Source organism: Cetorhinus maximus, chromosome 3 (genome assembly GCF_964194155.1).
Source record: "Cetorhinus maximus chromosome 3, sCetMax3.hap1.1, whole genome shotgun sequence".
In the NCBI taxonomy this organism is placed as follows: domain Eukaryota; kingdom Metazoa; phylum Chordata; class Chondrichthyes; order Lamniformes; family Cetorhinidae; genus Cetorhinus; species Cetorhinus maximus.
In genome coordinates, this window is record NC_135881.1 from 200,016,147 (window position 1) to 200,041,913 (window position 25,767).

At 40.7% G+C, this 25,767-nt stretch overlaps 1 protein-coding gene across 2 annotated transcripts in view; it reads right to left on the reverse strand.

The window, feature by feature from the left end:
* The window catches only part of trak1a (trafficking protein, kinesin binding 1a), a 228,174-nt gene that overhangs the window by 201,509 nt on the left and 898 nt on the right, over positions 1 to 25,767 (reverse strand). The gene's annotated exons all lie outside the window — the stretch shown is intronic.

Consider the following 25,767-nt stretch of genomic DNA (forward strand, 5'->3'; position numbering starts at 1 on the left):
CCTTTATGATTGAGCACCCTCAGAACAAACATTCATAAAAGGGCTTTTTTTTAAATCATTATTCTACTGAAAAGGATTTGGAAGGAGAGATACTTTAAAATGTTAATATGATAGTGTGATCAAAGTGAGACAATGAATAAGTTAAGCTTGATAATGTGGTTTCCCCAAAAATTGTAAATAAAAACAATGAGTTAACCTTGTACCAGCAACTGAAACACCTCATGCCTATTGTTTTGTTAAGTTTGATTCCTTTAGGCTATGAACAAAGGAGAAAGGGAGATAGATACAGACGTAATCAAGGTTTATAAGAACAGTTCTGTTGAAGAGTCATACGGACTCGAAACGTTAACTGCGCTCCTCTTCGCAGATGCTGTCAGACCTGCTGAGTTTTTTCAGGTATTTTTATTTTTGTTTTATAAGAACAGAATACTGCAAAGGCAGTCAGGCCCAGCAAAATCTCAAGAAGGTTCGAAGATACGGGTGTATTTTTGGGGGTTAACTTGTTCAAATCAAGCGAGGTAAGAGAGCACAACATGCTTTTTGTTTAACCAAAAGACAAGTTGCACTGATCAAACAAAATGAATCTGATGCTGCCCTGTACATTGATAGAGCAACTAAGGAAAAACTGTTTCCACAGGCCTGGGAGTGTCAGTAACCAGGGGGCCTGGATTTAAGAGAACTGGCAAAGAACCAGTGGAGAGATGAAAATAATTCAATTTACCCAGCAAGTTATGATGATCTGGAATGTGCTGCTCGAAATGGTGGTGGCAACAGATTTAATACTAACTACTTTCAAAGGGGAGTTGGATAAATACCTGAAAAGGAACATTTTACAGGGCTATGGGGAAAGATGGGGGGGGGAGTGGGTCTAATTGGGTAACTCTCAAAAAACCAACACATGTACAATTGAGAATAATGACCCCTTCCTGTGCTGTACGATTCTATGATTTGCTGCAACAACAAAGGTTGGAGTACATGTTCAAAAGACACGAATATAATAAAAATCAGATCAGATTCTACCCCAAAGGTACAGTATCACATGGTTAGGTATTGGGCTTTGTCGACACACTCCTAAACACAATGTTAACAGACTAGGAAACATGTACCGCAGAGGAGAATCACTCAGGAAAAGGCCCGAAAGTTGTAGAAAGGAAATTGAACACAAAAAAATTTACTCATGAAATGGAAATTATTCCAACACCTCCACCTGTACAAAATCCACGCATTAAACTTAGAAATGTATAAACTGGTAAGTAAAAGTCAAAGGGCAGAATAGGTTATGAGAAAGCTAAAAAAAGAGAGGGAGGAAAGGAAAGGCAACTCAACTAGATTTCTCATCCTCAGCCTCCACCCTGAATGCTAACTGGCCACCACTTAATTAACAGCTTGGGCGTGCCAACAACTTTGTTCTGACTAAAATGTCATCACTGGCTGCTGCTGGATGAATAACTTCAGCATAAATGTTATCCCGAAAATTAGTACTATTACAAGATAACATGTTAATCTGTTTGCACTATTAAACTTAGCAGCAGCCAACTGAGCCACTGTGCATTGAATCAAAAATAAATCACATGCATTCATTGGACCTGTTGTACCTAGTTCACAAAAAGTTAGACACTAATTTTGTTTTCTGTTAAATTAAAGACAAAGATAACAGAGCGAAAGGGCAAAAGGAAAAAGCCGATGGCAATGGAAGAGAGGTGAACAGGACAAGTTTCTTTGGGCAATTTCTGTTTTATCATGGAAGATGTACAATATGTTAATGTGAAGTTATAAAGCATACATTTGTGTGTTGTGTATTGCATCGTGCAAGACTAACATACGGCTCAATTGCAGCAGCCGTTATTGAACTAACTTTATTTACACCTCCGCAGCAGAGAGGGCAGTATAATAAAATGCTCAACGATTACAATATATTATACACACCCCCATGTGCCACAAATGAATCTAATTCCTTGTTGTAGCAATGGCCAGTACATTTGCAGTCAAACTAGCATCAGTTTGTTTTGAGTGAGAGAACTCCATAAGAGGTAGTATCACAGCACTTGAGTTTCCACAACAATTATAATAGGACATAAAGCAAGACAAACCAACCCTGAATTTTAACCGATAAGTCCTTTGCTTTCTAATCAGCATTAGTAATTTCACCAACTCTGACCAACTTTTTGGTCAACTGTCCCAATAACTCCTTATGAACCTTGGTATCAAATTTTGTTTGGCCACACTCCTCTGAAGGGCCTTGGGATATTTTACTACATTAACGGTGCTAAATAAATGCATGTTTTGTTGACTACTTGGCCAAATTAACACCCACTGTCTGGAACCACATATGAAGTTTGCCAATTAGGTAAAGGACCAAACTTGTTAAGTTATCACAGGACCATACACTAACACAAGTTGCCACATTCAAACAAAAAGGAAAAAAAATTGTTAGACAAAAACACTAACTGATGTCCCATAGTGTTGAACGTTGGGAGTCAAGACCAAATGTAATCTTCATGTGAAGTGGGGTTAGAGGCTAGAAGAGTGGTACTTGAACCAGGGAGTGGGGACACAAGCTTTAGTTTCTAAGTTATACATTTTACCCTCCTATTCCCATTATAAATTCCTATGTTCTTAATCACAATGGGAACTGTGCATGTAAACATATATTGTATTTACCCTTCCACACCACACATGATGAAGTGTCTCTAGTGATGGGGGTTTTTTTAATTCTAATATTTCCTTGATAGGAACAGTCATAGGAATTTCTAATTAAATTAGTCATTCCTGTCAATTATTAATAAGGTGAATAATAAAAAGCTCAAACATACAAGTCACACAGTTACATAAAATATAATGCCCTTACAAACAGATTGCCTCCGATGCAATTATTTGCATAAATTAGCAGAATTACTTTTATAAAGAAGTAGTTTTAAGTCAATATAATCAAGGCTAAAGAGGCTTGCTGATCACTTCTTGAATTAACATCTGTGGCCTGAAGAATAAAGTTGCAATATTTCAACTTTGTCTGAGGATGCAGTGGCACATCTATCAGATACATGCTCTAAAGATGCTAGCATTGCACAGTTTCGCTACAGTGCTTGGTCACAAAAGTTACAAAGATCAGAATGAATGTTTAAATGAGCGAGAACTCATCTCATTTTAATCAGCACTGAGTAGTCCGGTCAATTAAGGAAAATGTGTCTCTTTTGTTCTTCAGGCTTGAAAAGATTAAACTACAAGTGTAATTGACGAGAGACGCACAAAATAATTTATGAAGCAAGAATTAAAATGGGAAAACGTTCCTGACGAAAGACAAAAATAATCCCGATTTAAAAAAAAACAGTAAAACAGTAATTAATATTCATCTTGGTGAGGCATCATTTAGAGAGGGCAGGATTGTCTGTAATCCACTAAGAAGTCACTGATAGATGAACTTCATTAAGCAGAAGAGGATAACAAGATATACCAAAGCGATTATAGAAGATTAAGCTACGTAATCAACACTCCAAAGCTTGGATGAAAGTCATTACCAAAGAGCACATAACATCATACTTATGGGCCTGGCAAGTGGAACTAAATTCCAACTGCAAAATGTTTGGTAATAAACTCAAGGAAATGAGCTAAATTAGAGTTTGTGGGTTTTTTAAAAAGAAAATTCAGATCTATTTAAATCTTCCTCTCTCCCCACCAATAATAACATGGCGTACTGCATTACTATGTACAACTTGAAGAATTTTCATCAGCGGCTTACCAACAAACCCCATACATCAGTTCTCATTTTTTCCCCTCTTTTAGCTGCTTAGTCCACCATATACAGCTCTCCCTCATCCAAAGCCATTAACACCAAGTCACACCCGACAATCAGTCCTGTTCTTCCAATCCTCCATTGGCTCCTCAGATGCTGATTCCAAAATCCTAATTTCGGTCTTCAATTCCCTGTTTAGCGTTGTACCACACTATCTCTTACCTTGCTGCTATTCCAGTCAAGTTCAACATGCCTGCCCCCTCTCTCTACACACTCATCATTGCTGGTACAGCCTTGACTACAGCCCCTAGCTCCTTAAAAGCTCTCTTTCCTGTGACTATCCATTCCCCTGTTGAGAGTGTGGAAGTGTGTCAAAGAACTGGACAGTGGTCAATATAATATTCATTTGTAAGAAGGAAGGCCAAGCTAATCTAGGCAATGACAAGTCAAGTTAGCTTAACATTTGTGGTAAAGGAAGCTTTACTGATGCTAACTAAGCATGAAATTACAACAAAAGCAGAAAATACTGGAAAAACTCAGCAGGCCTAACAGCATCTGTGGAGAGAGAAAAAAGTTAATGTTTCGAGTCCTTATGACTCTTCTTCAGAGCTCTGAAGAGACATACGGACTCGAAATGTTAACTTTTTTTTCCCTCTCTACAGATGCTGTTAGACCTGCTGAGTTTTTCCAGCATTTTCTGTTTTTGTTCCAGGTTTCCAGCACCCACAGTATTTTGCTTTTATAAAAGCATGAAATCACCATGGGCCAGAGTTTCCAGATCCCATAGAGACAGGGTTAGATGTGAGGGGGTGAGGGACAGACGGGATGGGAAAGGGACCAGGAAAATGGGAGGAGGCCACGCCAGGACAGCTCGCCAAAGTACAAAGAGCAAGGAAAAGTACAGCACAGGAACAGGCCCTTCGGCCCTCCAAGTCTGCGCCGATCATATTGCCTGTCAAACTAAAATATTTTGCACTTCCGGGGTCCGTATCCCTCTATTCCCATCCTATTCATGTATTTGTCAAGCTGCCTCTTAAACACCACTATCGTACCTGCTTCCACCACCTCCTCTGGCAGCAAATTCCAGACACTCACTACCCTCTGCGTAAAAAACTTGCCCCGCACATCTCCTCTATAGTTTTCTCCTCTCATCTTAAATCTATGTCCCCTAGTAATTGACTCTTCTATCCTGGGAAAAAGCTTCTGACTATCTACACTGTCCATGCCACTCATAATTTTGTAAACTTCTATCAAGTCGGCCCTCAATCGCCGTTGCTCTAGTGAGAACAATCCGAGTTTCTCCAACCTCTCCTCATAGCTAATAACCTCCAGACCAGGCAGCATCCTGATAAACCTCCTCTGCACCTTCTCCAACACCTCCATATCCTTCTGGTAATGTGGCGACCAGAATTGCACGCAATATTCCAAGTGTGGCCTAACCAAGGTTCTATACAGCTGTAGCATGACTTCCCAGCTTTTGTACTTAATACCCCTGCCGATGAAGGCAAGCATGTCATATGCTTTCCTGACTACCTTATCCACCTGCGTTGCCACTTTCAGTGACCTGTGGGCCTGTACACCCAGATCCCTCTGCCCGATGCACTTAAGGGTTCTGCCATTTACTGTATAATTCCTGCCTGTATTAGACCTTCCAAAATGCATTACCGCGCATTTGTCCGGATTAAACTCCATCTGCCATTTCTCCGCCCAAGTCTCCAACCGATCTATATCCCATTGTATCCTTTGACAATCCTCTTCACTATCTGCAACTCCTCCAACCTTAGTGTCGTCTGCAAACTTACTAATTAGCCCAGTTACATTTCCCTCCAAATCATTTACGTATGAGAGCAAGGATGATGAAATTTCAGTTTAACCCTTTCTGATCTGCCCCCGTCCTCTCCTTCCTGGAGTTTGGGCAGATAACATGGCGGGGGGGGGGGGGGGGGGTCATTTGAAATCTGTCATTCTTGAATTTGTCCTGATGAGTGCAAGACGAGAAGTTTCAACAACATGTCTCTCTTTCCAACGATATTCCCATCTCTTGATTTTCACGCTCCTATTAATTTGCTGGGCTTGTTTTCCACCATGCTCCAAATTTCTCTTCCTCGCTCCTGCTCCTGTGTTGCAATTAAACCTCCTCGCCTCATCTCATAACCAAAGTTAGCCTTTCCCAGGGCCTCCTCCATCTCGGGATCTAGAATCTTAGAATGATGACAGCACAGAGGAGGACATTCTGCCCGTCGTCGCCTTGCTGACTCTCTGCAATTGCAATTTAACTAATGCCACTCCCCCTTTCCCTGTAAATATTTTTCTTTTCTGATAATAATCCAATCTCCTTTTGAATTCCTCGATTGACCCTGCCTCCAACACACTCGCAGGCAGCGCATTCCAGGTCCTAACCACTCGCTGCATGAAAAAGTTTCTCATGTCGCCATTGCTTCTTTTACCATCACCTTAAATCTGCGCCCTCTGCTACTTGATCCTTTTTTTATAACCCGGATATCAGCCTAGAGTGAGCATGTGCCAAAAATAGCAAACCACCTACTTTGGTATTGTGTATAAACCTCTTTAGAAGGCCCCACTGGAATATTGATAATATGGGGGAAAATGGGTTAAGAGGAGGCAAATAGAATTCAATGCAAGTATTAAATTTTGGAAGAACAAGTGATTGTAGTCTGAATGGATATCATACTGTGGAAAAGCAAGAGGATTTGGGGCATGTAGGTTCATAGAATATTAAACAATTGTAGGAGATTAAGGGGCGATCTAACTGAAGTGTTTAAAATGATTAAAGGATACAATCGGGGGGGGAAAAAAACTATTTCTTCAGGCAATAAAGCACAGAACAAGGGGGCATAGTCTTAAAATTAGATCTATTCAATTCAGCAGTGGGGTAGAAAAGCACTACTTCACACAAAGGGGAGTGAAAATCCTGAATTCTCAATCCACAAAAGGCTATTGAGGCTGGCGGGGGGTGAGGGGGAGTGGTGGTGTCCAAATTTAAATATTTGGGATTGACAGATTTTATGAAGTAAGGATTTTGAAAAGTTATGGAACCAAGATGGGTAGATAGAATTACATATCAGCCATGATCTAATCGAATGGCAAAAGAGGCTGAATTTCCTGTTCCCTTGTGGACAACACCTCAGGTTGACATGGCTGATATTGTTTAAAAACAAAAGGACTGGGTTTTTTTTTCCACAAGTGGTATAGATTATAAATGCTAAGTAGTAATGATAAGCCTACATAAACCTCAGAGTTGGGTGTGCATTATAGAATTCCCCACTAGAATGTGGCTTTCAAGAAGGTACAGCATAAATTGACTAGTCAACTACCCAGTATGAGGAAATAAAAATAAAAGACAACAGACTGAAATAATGAGGCCTTTTTCCGCTAGAATACAGATATGACGCAAGTGTTTCAAAAATATTTTAAAAGTATAGGACAGGATAAATGGAAGCATGAATAAAAACAGAAAATGCTGGAAATACTCAGCAGATCAGGCAGCATCTTTGGAGAAAAACAGAGTTAACGTTCATCTGAAGGGTCATTGACCCGAAACGTTAACTCTTGTTTTTCTCTCTCTCACTCGATGCTGCCTGATCTGAGTATTTCCAGCATTTTGTTTTTATTTCAGATTTCCAGCATCTGCAGTATTTTGCTTTTGTATACATAGAAACATAGCAGAGGTATGGGGGCAGCGGCATAGTCACTGGACTGGACTAGTATTCCAGAGACCCAGGGTAATACTCTGGGGACCTGGGTTAGAATCCCACCACGGCAGGTGGTGAAACTTGAATTCAATAAAAATCTGGAATTAGAAAAAGTCTCATGACGACCAGGAAACCTTTGCCGATTGACGTAAAAACCCATCTGGTTCATTAACGTCCTTTAGAGAGAAGGAAATCTGCTGTCCTTACCTGGCCTGGCCTACATGCGACTCCAGACCCACAGCAATGTGGTTGACTCTCAGCTGCCCTCTGAACGAGGGCGGTTAGAGATAGGCAATAAACGCTGGCCTCGCCAGTGATGCCCATATCCCATGAACGAATAAGAAAACACTCTTTGGTAGCCGATTGAGGTTTTCTAGAATGAAGGACTACATAGATACAAGATTAAATACAAAGAGAGTTGGAACAGATTGCAAGAAAAATTTCTTCACACAAAGTTGAGAACACATGGAATTCACTTCCACTAATGGCTGCACTGATGCAGAAACCGCATCAACATTTAAGAATAAAATGGATTGGTAGATGGCAAAAAAAAAAGGATGAAAAGGCATTGGGCCAGACTGGGTAAATGTGATTAGGCCTACTTTTATTGCAAAGATGGTATATCCCAAAACAGACTAATTGGGCTGGATGGCCCATTTCTATGTTGCAACTTCCAAGGATTTTAATATATTAGTTCCTCAATGTACAATTCATACAGAAAAATATCTTAATGAAGTGTCCCATAAGTGCAAACAGTTGTCAGCCAATTCTTGAATTTGTCTACACTAGTTCGCCATAGAAACTTACAAATAGATTTTTAAACCATCAATATATTATATTCACATGTAGAATTACCTTCAATTGGAACAAAACTAAGCCAACATCAATTAGAAATATTTGCACTTCACTTCGAGACTACCACTTACACTAAAAGCATTCCATATGCATTCCTTCAGACAGCTCCATTATGTGAACTGGGAGAACGGAAGTAATCATCACTCCACTGCATTAATCATGAACTAATAAGTAAACAACTGCAATAGTTTTAGCTCGATGACAAACATAGCATTTGCTCCTTCTTTTGCTGGGTCACAATCCTGGAACTCCCTCCCTAACAGCACTGTGGGTGTTCTTACACCACATGGACTGTAGCGGTTCAAGGCGGCAGCTCACTAGCACCTTCAAAGGCAATTAGGGATGGGCAATAAATACTGACCTAGCCAGCAACACCCACAACTCATGAACGAATATTTAAAAAGCAACGCCGTGGGTCCGTTTGAAAACCAAAGCGCTGCTTGCCGAAGAAACTAAACTAGAATAGCACTGCACCATCATCCCATGCACTGCAAGTTCAATATCACAGGTAGACATATGAACAGAAAACAAGCCTTTCCACGATCTGAAGAGCAGGAAAAATATTACATTAAAAAAAGTGAGCTTAGTCAGAGCTACGTGACCATTCTGTCAGATAGTGCCTGAACTCCATTGGTAGATGCCTGGGGGTGGGGGAGGAAGCGAGAGCTATTTGTCACATCTACAATTAAATATTTAGTCCATCTAGCTTCATTATAAATACCCTGAAGGCTGGATGTAAATCATAAAACTGCCTTGTAATTAAAACTTCAAAAATGAGCAACTGATCCAAGACTTCAGACAACAGTTGTAATTTTATTTTTTAAAAAAAGGAAAAGTTAAAATCTTTAAATTACTGCAATTGTTTCCAAATTTTAACATTCACCGTGATCACAACAATTTCTCGGGTACAGTGTGCTTCTGATTTCCGGAGTTAAATATTCAGTGACAAGACCACAAGATCAAAACAGTGTCACAAAAAGAGAAAAAAGGTACAGTTAATAGTTAATAGGCACCTATGTTGAATTTGAAAAATTAAAACAGATGTTCTATTTTTTCTTTTTACAACAAAAAATACCCACGGCAAAAGGGAGCAGACTTGCCCATTCGCTCCTTTGGACATCAATTCATACTGGGTACAGTTCCGCGGGTACTGGCAGTGATCATTTCTTCATTTTGTGACTGGAACGTCAGCGATAAGTTGGCCATTTATCAGGGCTGGAATGGTCTCCTAGATTAGTTTTGATCATCAAAGGGGGTTAGAGAGGAAGTTTCTAGATTTCCACCCCTCCCCCCACCTCACTTAATTGGCCAGGGTTTTGAAATGTGTTTTTTTTTTTGGCACCTCCAAAGAAATTAGATGGTTCCACAGTAGGTTGGTGAGTGTATTATTGGTAACGGGCTAGGTCTCACAACTGTGTGGAATTAGCTGGACGGACTAGACCGCCCTTTCCTGTCTGTCATTTGCTCCACATTCATTTGACTGACGGAGTCATCATAGTCATGTCAATCCTGATGATCATTCATTAACAACTCACATTTCCATAGAGCCTGTAAGGTACCAAAACATCCTGCGGCGCTTCACAGCAGCGCCATCAGACTAAAATGAACACCAAGCCAAGTTTTGATCAATACCTCAATTTTCTTACCATTGGATCCCATGTGACATAAATATTGTCGAACACCTAATGGATTTATCAGGTTACGTGAGAAAAGTTGGATGAAAAACTGAACAAACAGCCAAGCTTTGGACGACTGAAGAAATCTGCAACTTTTGGTGTTATAATGAACCATGTGTTGATTGCACTGATTACAGCCAAAACCATAATGGAATTGGTACAACCACATTGCACTCAACCAGTCAAGACTCCAAATTGGCATTGAACGCTGCAAAGTATGTCATGCAAGCCACATACGCTGCTGGCAAGGACTAAGCTCAGATGTGATCACCAGGCTAATGAACAACAGAGCAGTGAAGACATGAAAAATGGCAAGATGCCGAAGGTTTCAGGGATGCTATAACAAGGCCTTCATAAAAAGGAGGTAGCAAAACTGAGGCCCAAAAACTTGAGACAAAATGACACCTGCCATTATACTGATTTTCTTAAGGAGATACAATATAACATACACACATTAAAACACAACACACTCAGAGTCATTAATCAAAAAAGGGGAAAACACTCAGCACTGAGTTCTGAGGAAGGGTTCTTATTCAAACCATCTAGTTTGGTCCTACTGATGCGTTTTGTTTTTGTTTCAGATTTCCAGTATCTACAACATTTTACGTTGCATTTATAATGTCCAGAGCTATGCCAAGTACAACCAGCATCATTTGTCACTAGGTCAGGTCATGTTGTACGTGCCTGCGTCCCATTGTAATGTAAAGGTGCTCGGCAGAGCAAGGGTTAACATTGGACTGGAGAATAGCACTGCCCATGGTATGATGTACAGAGGCACATGGTAATAGACTGAGAGCACAGTCTAGAAACAGCCTACCTGCAGGGCAGCAGCACCATACATGACATTAACTGGGATCTGTACATAGTTGAAGACTAACAATAAATGATCATGTTTAAAAGTACAAGTTTCAAGATCCCATCATTGAGGCATCAAATGAATCCACAGTGCAACAAAGGGTCTCAAACTGAACCTTGGCTACTACTGGTACTACAGGAATGCTTGGAGAAATTGTAAAAAGGCACGCTTAAAAATGAATAACGTTCAGTTGAAATGTTAAATGATTTGGAACAACGATGGCGAGGCAGCACATGGAGCCCAAGAGTTGAGACAGAGGCCATTCAGCTCCTTTTCAAATCTCAGCCTCATGACTGTAGTGGTGTATCCATTGGAGCGAGAGTTGTTTTATAAAGCAACACTGGTGAGAGCTGGCCATTGTCACTGCCAGATGTCTGCTGTCCAAACAAAAAAAAAAACCAGGAAAAGTGGAGTTGAGGCAAAAGATCAGCCATGATTAAACTGAATGACGGAGGAGGTTTGAGGAGCTGTATGGTCTACCCCTACTCTTATGATCTTAACTTTGGGGTGACTTTCAGGGAGTGAGTGGAGGGTGGGGGTTGGGGGGGAGACCCGATGTAGGGAGAAACTTAAACTTAGAGGCAATCCCCCAATTCAAAAATAATTTTCAAACCTCCTCCATTGAAAATATAGTATAATGCACTCCAAATTACACGTAGGTGTTCCCATGAGCCATCAAACTGCTGAGATGCATCTCATTGATTTTTAAGTCTAGTTATTGGACATGAAAGTTGAATGGATTTGCTGCTCAGATAGCAAATAAACGGAATGATTTTCTACTCGGTGTGCATTATTGCACAATGCAAGTATTTTGCATTAGGTATCATCTATCTAAAACACACAAGGGTAGGTTTAGGTGCGACAGACAGATCTACACTGAAAGTACTTCCAATTTTCAGCAGAGATCCCAATTAACAAAGAAAAAGCACTGTGCAACTTTTAAGTGAAACAAGTTAAAGCGAATCAAATTTTCCCATTAAAATATCATGGTGTTGGCTTTGTGAAAGCTGTAGTTAGGTCCTTTCTCATTAAGAAAACTTTAAAACATTATACTCCGCAATTTGAAATACTTTACACTGCTAAGTTCCTATATTGGTAAATTAAATTTGAAAATATATTTTAAAAAGTTAAAAAGAAATATGCTAACTTACTTACCTCCTGCTTGCTGCCAATCTTGCTTCCCAAATCACCCCATGCCTCCTTGACGCTGTGACACTTTTGGCTCATGGTCTCTGCCACTCCTTGACCATTCCGCTCAATGCCGACCCTCTGGACTCACGACCTCTGCCCCTCTGGATCACAGCCTCTACTTCCTGCCAAACGTCCCACTCGCCGCTTCCCGCTCCCAAACTTTTGCTGCGAGCAAGGGCTCTTGAGGCAGGTGGCAAGAGCAACAGCTTTGAGTTGCTGGAGGTAAGCTGCGACTGGAGGGTCAGCAGTGAGAGGGTGGGTCAGGGGACAGCACAGGCCACTCCAAAATGGCGCCAATTGGGTCATGTGGCCCCACGTCAGATGTGGTGCAAAACGACTTAAAACAAAGCTTGCAGCTCTAAAGAAGAATAGAGGCTCTACTAACTGACTGACAAAGAGAAAAGATTTAAAACGGGGCAACAAAGTGGGGGCTTAATGTACTGAAGAGAGCCCTTTTCCCCCCCCCACCCCAAACCAAGGCTTTTTACTTTGCAAAGAGAGTGTAGTGCTGTTGCCAATACATAAAATTGGATTTTCTCTTAACAGTTTCCCACAAAATAAAAACACAGATGTGCATGCAAGATGGGATTCTGATTTCCAAACACAGTGCCAATGGAAACAGTGGGAGCAGTAGATTACAAATATAGTAAGTTTTGATTTGGGAATGAGAGAAAAAAAAGTGCCCTAATATAATCTATAAATATTGGAAATCGTCAGGCCCCAGGACACTGATTGTTCTTTAATTGGTTGCTGCAGAAAAGGACACAGCATTTTCCACTAGAGCATTGTTCTATTGTGCTCTGGCCATGTTCTTGTGCCAATCAAAGTTCCATTGTCGTTTCACAAAGCCAACGCCAGCATGATTCAGTAGCAAATTGTTCGTACCCATTTTAAGTCTATGATTTTTTTTTCCCCCTGTTTCAATATGCAGTACTATTAAAATCCTGGAGAGAAGCCCAAGGACACTCCATTTCCACTTCCCTCTTCCTCCCAGTGGCACAGCTGCTGGTGGATACTGAGTGACCTCAGCACATGGGCAAGCCAATATGTAGAGCAGACATCTGTCTGCTACAGATATTAGGCAAACTTCAACATTCACAGTTTTGTTCTCACAGGGACGATCATTTTACTGTCAAGATGATACCAGTCACTTCTCTTCATTTCAGCTGCATGGTTGCAAGATGGCAGGCAGGCCTGTTTCCCCTTAGGCATGAGAAGCACTCTAAGTTGGCTTAATAAGCACATTTCTTTCCCTACCCTTCCACATTGGGAAAAATACCAGATTAATCTTTAAAATTTCATATAGCCCAATGCAAAACTATAATGAGCAAATTCTGTTCCTAACAAATAAATCAGTTTACTAAAATCAGATATTTTCATACAACTTAGTCAAAAGTTAAACATGTGTTGGAGATCTTGAAAAAAAGAGAGGCTTGAACTTAACAGTACTGGAGAAGAACGGGTTGAGCTGCCGGAGAAAGAAAATAAGCATTTCACAAATTCAGGTGTAATTTCACATTTAAGGGACCCTGTGCTACACAACCACTTTTGACCACTAGGACAAATCAGATATTAATCCTTTTTTTTGTTAAAAGTCAATAGCTAAATGCCAGAATGGTTTGGCACGAGTTTCAAGACTCCCATGGAGCTACAACTTCCAAAAAAGAGAGAACGAATAAGTTCTTATAAAACCAAGTTTAACATTTTTAAACTGTTATTTGCCTCCTGTCTGATTTCCACTGCCACCACAGCGCTGAAATGGCCATAATTAGTTCACAAATCACATCCTCTGGCAGCGACCATGATGTATTATCCCTCTATCTGAAGTCTTTGACTCTGATGATGTCACCATCCAATGTCTCTCCTCCAGTCACCAGCTGAGTGGGACCACACTCACTTGGCTCCATTCTGAGCTATGCAACTTTATCATCCTTTCCTACCTCCATAATCACCTCCAGTCCTACAACCTTCTGAGATATCTACGCTCCACCAATTCTGACCTCTTGCCCAAATTTCATCACTTCAACATTGGTGACAGTGTCTTCAGTTGCCTAGGCCCGAAGTTCCAAAATTCCTGCCTAAACCTCTCCACCTTGCTTTCCTCCAGTCACGTCTTAAAACCTACCACTTTGACAATGCTTTTGGCCATCTGTCTTAATGCCACTATGTGGTTTGGTGTCAAATCTATGTCAATAATGCTCCTGTGAAGCACCGTGGGGCATTTTTGTTTTATTAACAGTGCTATGTAAATGCAAGATGTTGTTGTAGCCAAAATATTTCCAGCAATGGCTACTTTTCCCATTCTCATACCTTATTTCAGAACCTGTTCTTGCTCCCCTTCTATATAATCAGCTACATGCTGCCTTTTGGTAGCATCATTCACAGACACTACATCAGGCTCCACTTGTACATTGAGGGCACCCAACTCTACCTGCCTTTCCTGGACACTTCTGCTGCCTCAATGTCGTCAGACTACACGACTGAAATTCAGTCCTAGATGAGCAAATATTTTCTACAATTGAACATTGGGAAGAATGAAGCCATTGCCTTTGGCCCCTTCCCTTGCCCCTCATCCCAGATCCATTCTTTGCCAATGTCTCACCTTATGCATTTATGAGCTTCCAACTCCATATCCACTCCCAACACAAATACCTCCCACTATCACCACCATGACATTGATGACATTGGACACAGTTTCAACCCCTGAAAAAAAAGGACGAATAAGTTCTTGTAAAACCAAGCTTAACATTTTCTTTTCCCACCTATTTCCATTATTTTTAAATGTATTTCCATCCATTGTTTTATCTCTACGTTTTAGCCTATTTCGATCCCTTCCCCCCGCCCCACCCCCACTAGGGCTATCTGTACCTTGCTCGTCCTGCTTTCTACCCTTAATGTCACCATTAGCACATATCTTAGTTAATATCACCACCGTCAACACCTCTTTGCCCTTCTGTCTGTGACATCTTTTGGCTATCTCCACCTCTCACTGGCCCTCTATCCAGCTCTACCTGTCCCACCCCCCCTTAAACCAGCTTATATTTTACCTCTTTTCTATTTTTCCTTAGTTCTAATGAAGAGTTATACGGACTCGAAACGTTAACTGTGTTCCCCTCCGCAGATGCTGTCAGACCTGCTGAGTCTTTCCAGGTATTTTTGTTTTGGATTTCCTGCATCCGCAGTTTTTTGCTTTTAACATTTTTAAACTGTTATTCGCCTCCAGTCTGATTTCCACTACCACCACAGCACTGAAATGGCCATAAATATTTCACAAATCACACCCTCTGGCGGCGACCATGATGTTTTATCCCTCTATCTGAAGTCTTTGACTCTGATGATGTCACCTCCAATGTCTTTCCTCCACTCACCATAATGAAACCATAATCCATGCATTGGTTATTGCCAAACTCCACTCTTTCAATGTTCTCCTAGCCAGCTTCCCACCTTTCACCCTCCATAAGCTGGAGCTCATCCAAAACTCTGATGCCCATATCCTAACTCGCTGACCTATATAGGCCCTGATCCAGCAATGCCTCAATTTTCAAATACTCAGCCTAGTGTTTAAATTCCTCCACAGTCTTGTCCTTCCCAATCTCTAACATTTTCCAACCTCACAGCCTGAAAATTTTGCATCCCTCAACTCTGGCCTCTTGTACATCCACCACACCCTTCATTCCATAGTCATAGTCAGCCGTCAGGGCCCTTAGCTCTGGAATTCCTTCCATAAACCATTCCTGCTTCACCCTTTTCTCCTCCAAACCTACCATGTTGACTCAGCTTTCGGACACTTGTACGAATATCTCCTTCCTTAGCTTGGTAAAGTTCATCTAATTATGTTTCTGTGAAGTGCCTAGGATGTTATAGGACATTAAAAGATGCCGTGTTAATGCAAACTGTTGTAACTGTTGCTGAATGCCAAAAACAAAACTATAAATTTGTTACCAATAATGTATTAACTATGTGGACTTTTTAAAAAGCTTCAGATAAAACAGTGTGTTTTGAATGTCATGTCCATGATTTTAATCCTGCAACAAAACCACAGTCTGCCACTATCGCTGGGTCAAAATACTGGAACTCCCTCCCTAACAGCACTGTGAGTGTACCTACACCACAGGGACTATAGCAGTTCAAGGCGGCAGCTCACCACCACCTTCTCAAGGGCAATAAATGCTGACCTAGCCATTAAAACTAGAAATTAATGTAACTTATTTTATTCATTTACAGGATGTGGGCATCACTGGCTAGGTCAGCATCTATTGCCCATCCCTAATTGCCCTCAAGAAGGTGGTGGTGAGCTGCCTTCTTGAACCACTACAGTCCAATGGTGCAGTGCTGCTAGGGAGGGAGTTCCAGTATTTTGATCCAGCGACAGTGAGGGAACACTCCTAATAGATGTATATATCTATGAAATAAAATAAATTCCCTTTTGTACCAGACATTAAAAGAGAACGTTTTACAAAAATCAATTTCTTACAAGTTTAACTACATTTTGGTATGTAGGAAGATATGCTATGAAATAGTTACATCTTTCATTATTAACAGAAGAAACCCCATCCATGAGTAAATGTTTTACTCTTTTCAACAATAATTAAAATTCAGATTAAGAAATCAAGAAAAATACTCTCCAGGTAGCCTTCCCAACCCTCCCCCCAATATTTCAATGTCCTCTGCACTAGCATTTGACATCAATTAGCACCTACAAATATTCACAGCCTTTTCGTTTGCAATAAATACACAAAACACAATAAAATATTTTTACAGGTTCTGAAATCAGGAAACATACAGAGGGGCAGGCAAGATCAATAGAGGAGAATTGATTACATATTCCAACTAGCAAACATTCAGCGTCTTTAAATCTTTAAAGGATGAAAAATACCCTTCTCTACATTTCCCATTAGCTAGCACTCCATGTTGATGTACTCGCCTCTTTCAAGAGGATAAGACTTTGTAACCTGCCCATGTTATCCATCACACTACCCAAGAGTTCTTCAATGTGCAAAGTCTACCAAAGAACTCAGCAAATACTGGTGCCCTGGACTAGGGAAAATTTATATGGGGATGCAGCGAGGACTGAAATCTGAACTTGGGTTTCTTAACAGACAAGCACTGCCACCACCGAGTTGATAGAATAATGCTGTGGCTATTGCATAAAGTAGAATGCCCAAGAGTGCGCAGCCAACATGGATTCGCAACAGGCTGCAACTAGACTTCAGATAATGTGAAGCCAAGTGAGGAGAGGCTAGCTCCTAGAGCTGGTGTCACACATCCTTACTCAGTGCGGAGATAAGCATCAGTTCACACCCAGAATTAGATCACACAAGAGTAATGGTCTAACACTCCTTTTAGTAGCCGGCCTAGTTTACTGGAATCTTTCAGGCAACTTCAGCAACTAGATTAAAACATTGCAGAAAACAGAGAGAGACATGTTGCCAAAGCTTTTCGTTTTGTACTCACCAGGACAAATGCAAGAATGCCAAATTTCAAACGATCACAACAATTTATACCACAAGCGAAAAGGGTCGCTGATTGATTGGCTGACTCCTATTGGCCAAGGCGTTGCCATGGAGAAAGCAATGGGGAACTATCGGCTCCCCAATTAAACTCCCGGGTAATTTTTTTTTAAAAAGATGCGAGGCTTTGAAAATATTGATTTTGTTTGCACAGAGAAAGGTCCCTGCAGATGAATGTATGTCATTTCTGGCAAGCGTGAGTGAGCTAAGTTGCTTTCCCCATGGCAAAGTCGACTTGCCAACCAATCAGCACCCTCTTCTCCTGTAGTACAAATTGTTGTGATCGATTGAAATTTGACATTCTTGTGTTTGTCCTGATGAAAAGCTTCGGCAGCATATTTCTCATTTCAACAATATTCAAGCTCTGTACCACCAAGTGATTGTAAATTAAAATATATTATTTTGGTGGATTTTGAAAATCTAGCTTGAATCGTTATCTTCTGTAAAGAGCTGGCTAGCCATTATGCCCTCTATAATTTAGAAACTAAGTCAACACAACCTTGGGATTATAAAATGGTTTCCATATGAAAAAGGACATAGAAAGCACCAGGGAGGGAGATAAATAACACATCTATCTCATTCATAGTTGGCTTGACAGCCATGTATTGGAGTTGAACAAGATGAATCGAGTCTCAAGCCGTGAAAGAACACGTAGAAGAGACCACCTATTACTGTTGTTTTAGCAACTGAGGAGGCTTTGATGTTGCAGATTATGTGCCATCAATATGCAAATCTTTCTACAGGCTTTCAGCCAATAAAAACCATTTTAAAAAACCAAACCAAAATCCATTTTTCAACTACTCGAATCTTTTGTTTGCTTCACATTTAACTATTCTGAGATTTATTCCTTTCTGCTATCAAACTGCTAGTCATTGAGCGCGCTGACAGGCTGAATAAACTTTGCTAAAAACAGAATCCTATAAAAGATCATTACTCAATTCAAATGCAAGTTGGGTCTCGCAACACACTGATGCATCTAATGTGGCTCAACTTCACTTTTGAGAAGCAGAAATAATTCTAGTACGGACTGGATCCAGTTCCTTAAAAACAGATCAGCTGAACACTACATTCATCAATTAACAACCTAATTAATTTTTCCCTCCATTCGAGTCTAAACAACAGGACAATGCAGTAAGAAGCCAAAACAACTAGAAGCCAGGAACCTATTTAATTATTTCATACACCATACCAAATGGAAGATTTCCAAACACTAGCTCAGACCTAGGAGGAACAGTAAATTATCCCAGTGTCATAGAGACTCTAGGGCCAGGGGCAGGGTCAAAATATTAGAGCTAGACTTTCGAGGAGTGAAATTAGGAAACACACATACATGTAGTAGTAGTAGTTTGGAACTCTCCTCCACAAATGGCAATTGGTGCTACTTTAATTGTTGATTTTAAACCTGGTTGATTGGTTAACAAAAAGTAAATCTATGGTATTACAGTATATTGGGAAAAAGTATGTGTATGGAATTAGATTGCAGATTGGCCATGATCTAATTGAATGTGAAACATGCTCGAGGGGCTAAACATCCAAGCCTGTCCTTTGGATGGGGTGAAAGGAGGTCACTTTATGGTGTGTCAAGCACAAAATGTCTGTTTTCTGTGCTTTTTGACCTACCAATATTATTTCTAAAGCCACACGAGTACAAATTTTTCTAAGCAAAGTTAGGACTGTTTTAATTCGGGGAGGCGACTGATAAGTTAGGCCAAGAGTTCCTAGGCAAATGTATTTTTCCACAAATTCCTATACAGAAAGTTTTAAAATCCACTGCACTAGAAGGCAATGAACTAGAAATAAAAAGAACTGCTGCTACAGTTGGCGAAAGGATGGTGCCAAGTGCTGTTTAAATAGAATAGCAAAGGATTATTTAGCCTAAGTCATATGACTGTAGTTAATTAGCAACAAACCAAACATAGGGAACAAGGTTAAAAATGGTAAAGCATTGATTTGGACTATTCCAAGCCTTATATAATAAATAACTAACAGTCTCCATACAGGACATGGCATTGTACAGTCAACAGTGATCATTTTGCAAGATTACTGCTGTTATGAAAATTTAAGGAAACGTGAAAAGTGTTCATTTAAACAGGTGGTTAATATCTAAATCGCTTTCCAAACAAAACCTTGCAGCAACTGACATTGCAAAACCACATTTACAGTATGGCAAGTCCGCTCATTTTCTCTGGAATCTGCCTTTTTCCCACTTTGGGCCAGGTTTCAGATCAACAGCAACAATACAAGAAATAACACAAAAGTTGTTCAAAAGTCATAGCTGTGACTAACATTCTGGCTGCCGACCTTATTGCTCATGAGGGGTGGGCGGAGAGGCTCAATCAGGCCAACAATGCAAACGCAGCATTGCCGATTTATTTTGGCAGACTCAAGCGCTCAAGGAGTCCATCCAGGAAAAATGGCTGCCCGTAGTAGTAATTTACAGTTGCTGCTCCTCACATCAGCAGAGAGCAAAGAAGTCTCAGACTGCTACTCCAAGATGCTGAAGGCAAGAACACCAATCCATTTATATCACAATGCAACCCCCACAATTGGGAGCTCTATCACTAATATTAGAACATAAATGTAGTATTTCAAAATGTGAAAAAAGTTGGCTTATTCAAGCTTTAAAAATTGGAATATCAAGAAAGCAGCTCTTCTGAATCTAAAACAATTTCAGTTGTTGAATAGTTCAATAACTTCCACTTTTTTTCTAGCATCCAATGGGATTCCATATTAAGAATTCTTCACGAGATTATAATTTCTCCCTAAGTATTAAAACGATACATCATCAGGCGTACTCTGGTGGGACACCCTGGGCTTGTTTACACTTAGCTCACCCAAAATATGAAAGTCTAGATGAAAAAAAGCTGTATTATTTTCAGGGAAAAGCAGTTAAAACTCAGCAGCATCAAAAATATTTTTTTGCATTTGGCTTCAGGACTGTAGATGAACATTATATCACCAACATTATGGAAAAAACACAAACTGAATGGTGAACTCTAAAATATCTGTGCAGGTTGTAGGATTGGATTTGTCTCAGATACTAAAAGTTTCTTCCTGTTATTTAGAGAAAATGACACGAAGATACAGTTCACTATCCCAATAATATTTTAAGCTGACAATGACCTATTGGACCTTTCCTTTGGTCTATTTTTAAATGCTGTCAGAGCGGCACGAGAGCGTATTTAAATATTGCAGCTTAAGTGTAATTTAGGTAAAATGTACCAAACCCAATTTAGCAGTTTCACTTGCAATGTTACTTGGTTTGCAAGACAAATTAAAACTCTTGTCAAAGCAAGCACCAACTTTATTCTACCTTAATTCTGACTGTAGGTCACCAGTACACCCAGAAACCAATGCTAATGCACACCATGACCACATTATTCTAGTACCACTGTATCTTACCACCCAACAAACCCAAAACAAAACCAAAACACCATGGTTTTTGTTCTCAGTGCATGTCTGCCTGTGGCTTCACCAGAGGAGGAGAATAATGTAGACTGTTGGAAAAATACTGCAGTGTTCAAAAATAAATTTGTTTGCAACTTCAAAAAGCATCTACAAACAACAAGGATTCAGATTTAAAAGCATTGATGTTGAATTGGTGGTGGCAGATGGGGTTAAGACTGAGGAGGACAGTGCACACAAATCAGAACTACATTTTATTCAACTACCATATATTTAATAGCTAAAATGCTTCTCGCCAAGAATGTAAGTGTTATTGCTTTGGATACTGTCTCAGAAACATAGGGGAAAAAATAAGCGCAACTCATAATTTTGCATTCTGCATTACTATTTGTTTGTGATGCTCTTATATTACTTATAGGTCATGGGGAAGCAGTGGTATTGTCACTGTACTAGTACTCCAGAGACCCAGTTTAATGTTCTGGGGATCCAGGTTCGAATCCCACCAAGGCAAATGATGAAATTTGAATCCAATAAAAATTTGGAATTAAAAGGTTGATGATGACCACAAAACCATTGCCGATTATCGGAAAAACCATCTAATTTACTAATGCCCTTTAGGGAAGGAAATCTGCGACCCTTACGTGGTCTAGCCTACTTACGACTCCAGACCCACAGCAATGGGGTTTACTCTTAACTGCCCTCTGATCAAGGACAATTAGGGATGGGCAATAAATACCCATCCGCCCAGTGATGCCCACATCCCATGAGAGGATAAATAAAGTGGCTTCTGTGCAACCTCGCTATCAGAGGCACTTTAGAGAATAAATGAAGAGCCAAATGCGATTCCAGAAACCGAGATCAAAAGCTATGGATAAGTACAATTGTTTGCACTAGATGCTGGGCAGCAACATTTCTTCCAGCCACGGACAGGGCGAGCTCTCAAAATACTTGCAAGATCAATGGTACGATTTATACACCGATGGCCTTTCACTCAGCAGCTGGTATTTATATAGCACCTTTAATATAGTAAAGCATCCCAAGCCGCTTTATAGGGTGGTTATCAAAGAAAATTTGACACACAGATTCACAAGATGACTTTCAAACAGGTGACTTGATTAAAGGGATAGATTTTAAGCAGCATATTAGAGAAGGAAAGAGAGCGGTAGGGACGGAGGGAGGTTTAGGGAGGGAATTTCAGAGCCTCAGGCCGAGGTAACTAAAGGCACAGAGCAATTCAAATCAGGAATGCGCAACTGGCCAAAAACAGAGGGAGCGCCAATATCTCAAAGGTTTTTTGGGCTGGAGAGGATTAGAGATAGGGAGGGTTGAAGTAATGGAAGGATTTGAACACAAGGATACAAATTTTAAAATGGAGGCACTGCCAGACCAGGAGCCAATGTCGGTCAATGAGCAAGGGATGAACAGGATTTAGTTCGAGTTAGATTATTTTACAGAGAATGCAGAGTGGGAGGTCAGATAGGAGAGCATTGGAATATCCAAAGAGATGGATTAGGATTGGAGCAGATGAGCTAAAGCAGGGGCAGAGATGGGCAATGTTATAGAAGAGCATCTTGGTGTAGTAACTGTAGCTTTAAGGAATGTAGTGACTGTAGCTTTAAGACTTATTGTACTGTGTAGTATCACATTACAGTGTGAACGAATCAGCACCAAGCACAGGGAATCTTAGGGGTGGAGTTTTTTGTCTAGTTGTGGATCTTGATGGAAGCATGTAACTGCTGCTACAGCCCTGTAAATAAAGTTCACTGTTTCTTATGAGAAACCTGTCTGGAAAATCAGATCCATAACACTTGGTGATATGATGTGCCTGGCTGAAATATTTTCTCCAACTCACAGCCAAGACCAACTTTTACTCTCCACTATAAAATTGGGCTATGGAGGTAGGAAACCAAAAGTAGAATGATTTTGCTAATGTCTCTTAGGAGTTACAATGAAACTTAAGAGTGACTAAGTGTTTCAATTAGGGTCAGACACACAGCTGACCATTCCCCTCTTACAAAGCACAGGGTCACTTTTTGTTATTTTCTGTTTCTCTTGGTCCATTTTATATCAAACACCGTTTTTGAACACAGCTTCAACCAATCATCCTTCCCACCCCCACCTCCCACTCTCAGCTCATCCCCTCTGTTCAAAACGGCCAGAGAATTTCATCCACCTGCATTTTATTTTTAAAAGAATCCAGAATATTTAGATAGCCAGGTAATTACACCCATTTGCAGAATCTCTTTTGCCGGCACATTATCTAAGCTGCATTGAATTTGATAAAAGAATTAGTCGAGGCCATCTGTAAAGGTATTGCCCAGTGCAAGACTGAGGCATACAGCTCACAAAAAAGTACTAGATTCAATTGGTGTTGAACTACCCAATTCCTGCTCCTCTCTGAAAACCAAAAAACTGCTCTGGAAAGCACATAGCTGGTTATCAGGTACGCACAAAATACTGGGCACCTACAGCCAAATAGTCGGCTGCCACTCACTATCTTAGCTTGGTCAGTCATGACTGGCACTGGTGGTGCCTTACATCTTCAGAAAATGATCACCTTCAATAGCAGGCTTTTAAATGAAATGTAACAGTGATTTTTTTTCCCCCAATATATGAGTTGAGGGTTCTAAACTCAGCCTCTACTAAACATCTGCTCCCTTAATCAATGCCATTAGAATTAAGTCTGTTATACACTTGCTGACGTGAACCATATATAAACAGAGGGGGTGTTATTAAACATGCCATTCCACCTCTTACCACTTCATTTGGTGCACTTTGATGCTTTTTTCCTTGTAGGTGTAACTTTCAAGTGTAAAAACACTTATTAATACTAAGCATTTTCATTAAAATGCAAAAAGTCAGCATCTCTATAGGTTCTCACATGCACCAGCAAGCAATTATTATTCCTTTATTGGTCTGAACTGATAACCAGCAGCTACCTGACTTAGGGGGCCTTACAGGTCATCTTGCTCTCACTCAACATTCACTTGTGCATCTTCAACAAGGGGAGCAGGATTTCAATCAGAGATGGAATCCTGAACGATTTCCCTTCCCTCACTCCCCAATCTGCTCAGGACAATTGCATCACCCCAGTGTAAATGGAAGCTCTCTTTCTTCACACCACCTCAGCTGAAAGCAGCTCAGTAATGACTGGACGCTGAAGCAGAACGTTCCAAACCTGAACTGCTCAGCTGTTAGCCTGTCAAGATTAGCTGAGCAACCCGGGCTCTGTTGGATTCACTTCCTTCCCCATTCTTCCCTGCCCCCATCAAATGGTGAAGGTCAGGGTGGTACACAGCAAAAACGGCAGTTCCTGCTTCTGTGACATTGCAACGTGCTGTACAAACATCACAAGGCAAAACAAAGAGAGGTTGGATGGAAATACAAGCTCAAATTTCAACTAGACAACTGCTCACAGGTCTAAGTGATTTAAAAAAAAACCTGAGCCTGTTTTCCATTAGGATTAGCCAGAACTCACTGAAAGGGTCACTTAATTTGTTTAATGCTCTGCTGCGTTTTTTTCTCCCTCACACACACAGAATCATAAAATGGTCACAGCACAGGAGGCCATTCAGTCCATCATGTTGGTGCCAGCACTGTGTAAGAGCACTCCCCTGCCTTTCCTCCTTAACCCTGCAAATATTTTCCCTTCAGATAACTATCCAATCCTCTTTTAGAATGCCATGATTGAATCTGCCTCCATCGCACTCGCCAGCAGTGCATTCCACATCCTAACCACCCACAGTGTAAAAAGGTTTATCCTGATTGGCAAAAGAAACATTCACCTTAAATCGGTGTCCACTGGTTCTTGACCCTTCTACCAGTGAGAACATTTCTCATTACCTACTCCGCTAGAACCCCCCTGATTTTGAGCACCCCTACCAAATTTCCTCTTCTCCAAGGAGAGCAACCCCAGCTTCTCCAATCTATCCATGTAACTGAAGTCTTTCATCCCTGGAACCATTCCCAGTAAACTTTTTTTGCACCCTCTTTAATGCCGGCATCATTTCTTTGAGTTCTCTGACCGAAAGCAGGTCCAATCCACAGATGCAGGACCTCCATCATGGGTTGGGCAAGTAAGCACGTCCTGAATTCACCCCTGTTGAAATAGGTATTGAACCCTGTGCTGTTGACACTAACCTGATCCACATCAGCCATCTAGCCAACTGAGCCAACCAGCCTCTCAACATACATGTTGTAGTCTGGAGCAATGGATAGTGATGGTTGAGGCTCCAACTTCTGTCCATCACATGGCTGACCAGGAATCTCTCCCACTCTTACTGCCTGTCATTGGTGTATGTTGGAAGGATTTACAAATTGATACCTGTTTGACCACACAATGAACACACCTTCCTTGGCCATCAAGTCCTGAGGTGGGACTTGAACCTGGAGCTTCTGGCTCAGAGGTAGGGACACAACTCACTGCAGCACAAAACCTCCTAATCCCCTCATATATTTTCTAAAATATGGTGCCCAGAATTGGAGACAACAATTAAGGCTGAACCAGTGAAGGTTTATCATAATTTCCTTGCTTTTGTATTCTATGCCTCCATTATAATAAAGTCCAAGTTTCCTTATGCCTTAGGAACGACTTTCTCAACCTGCCCTGCCATTTTCAACGATTTGTGTGCACATACACGGCAGAATGTGGAGAGTATAATATTGCAGATGTCTGTGCATTCAGTTACCAATCACACATCATAAATCCAGTACCTGTGTGATCATAAGCGTGGAATCTCTTACAAACCTCCCCTCCCCGGCCTCAAGTGACCAATCCAGATGTTATTTCGGCGGCGAAGGGAGAATATTTTCCTTTCATGGAAACCCCATT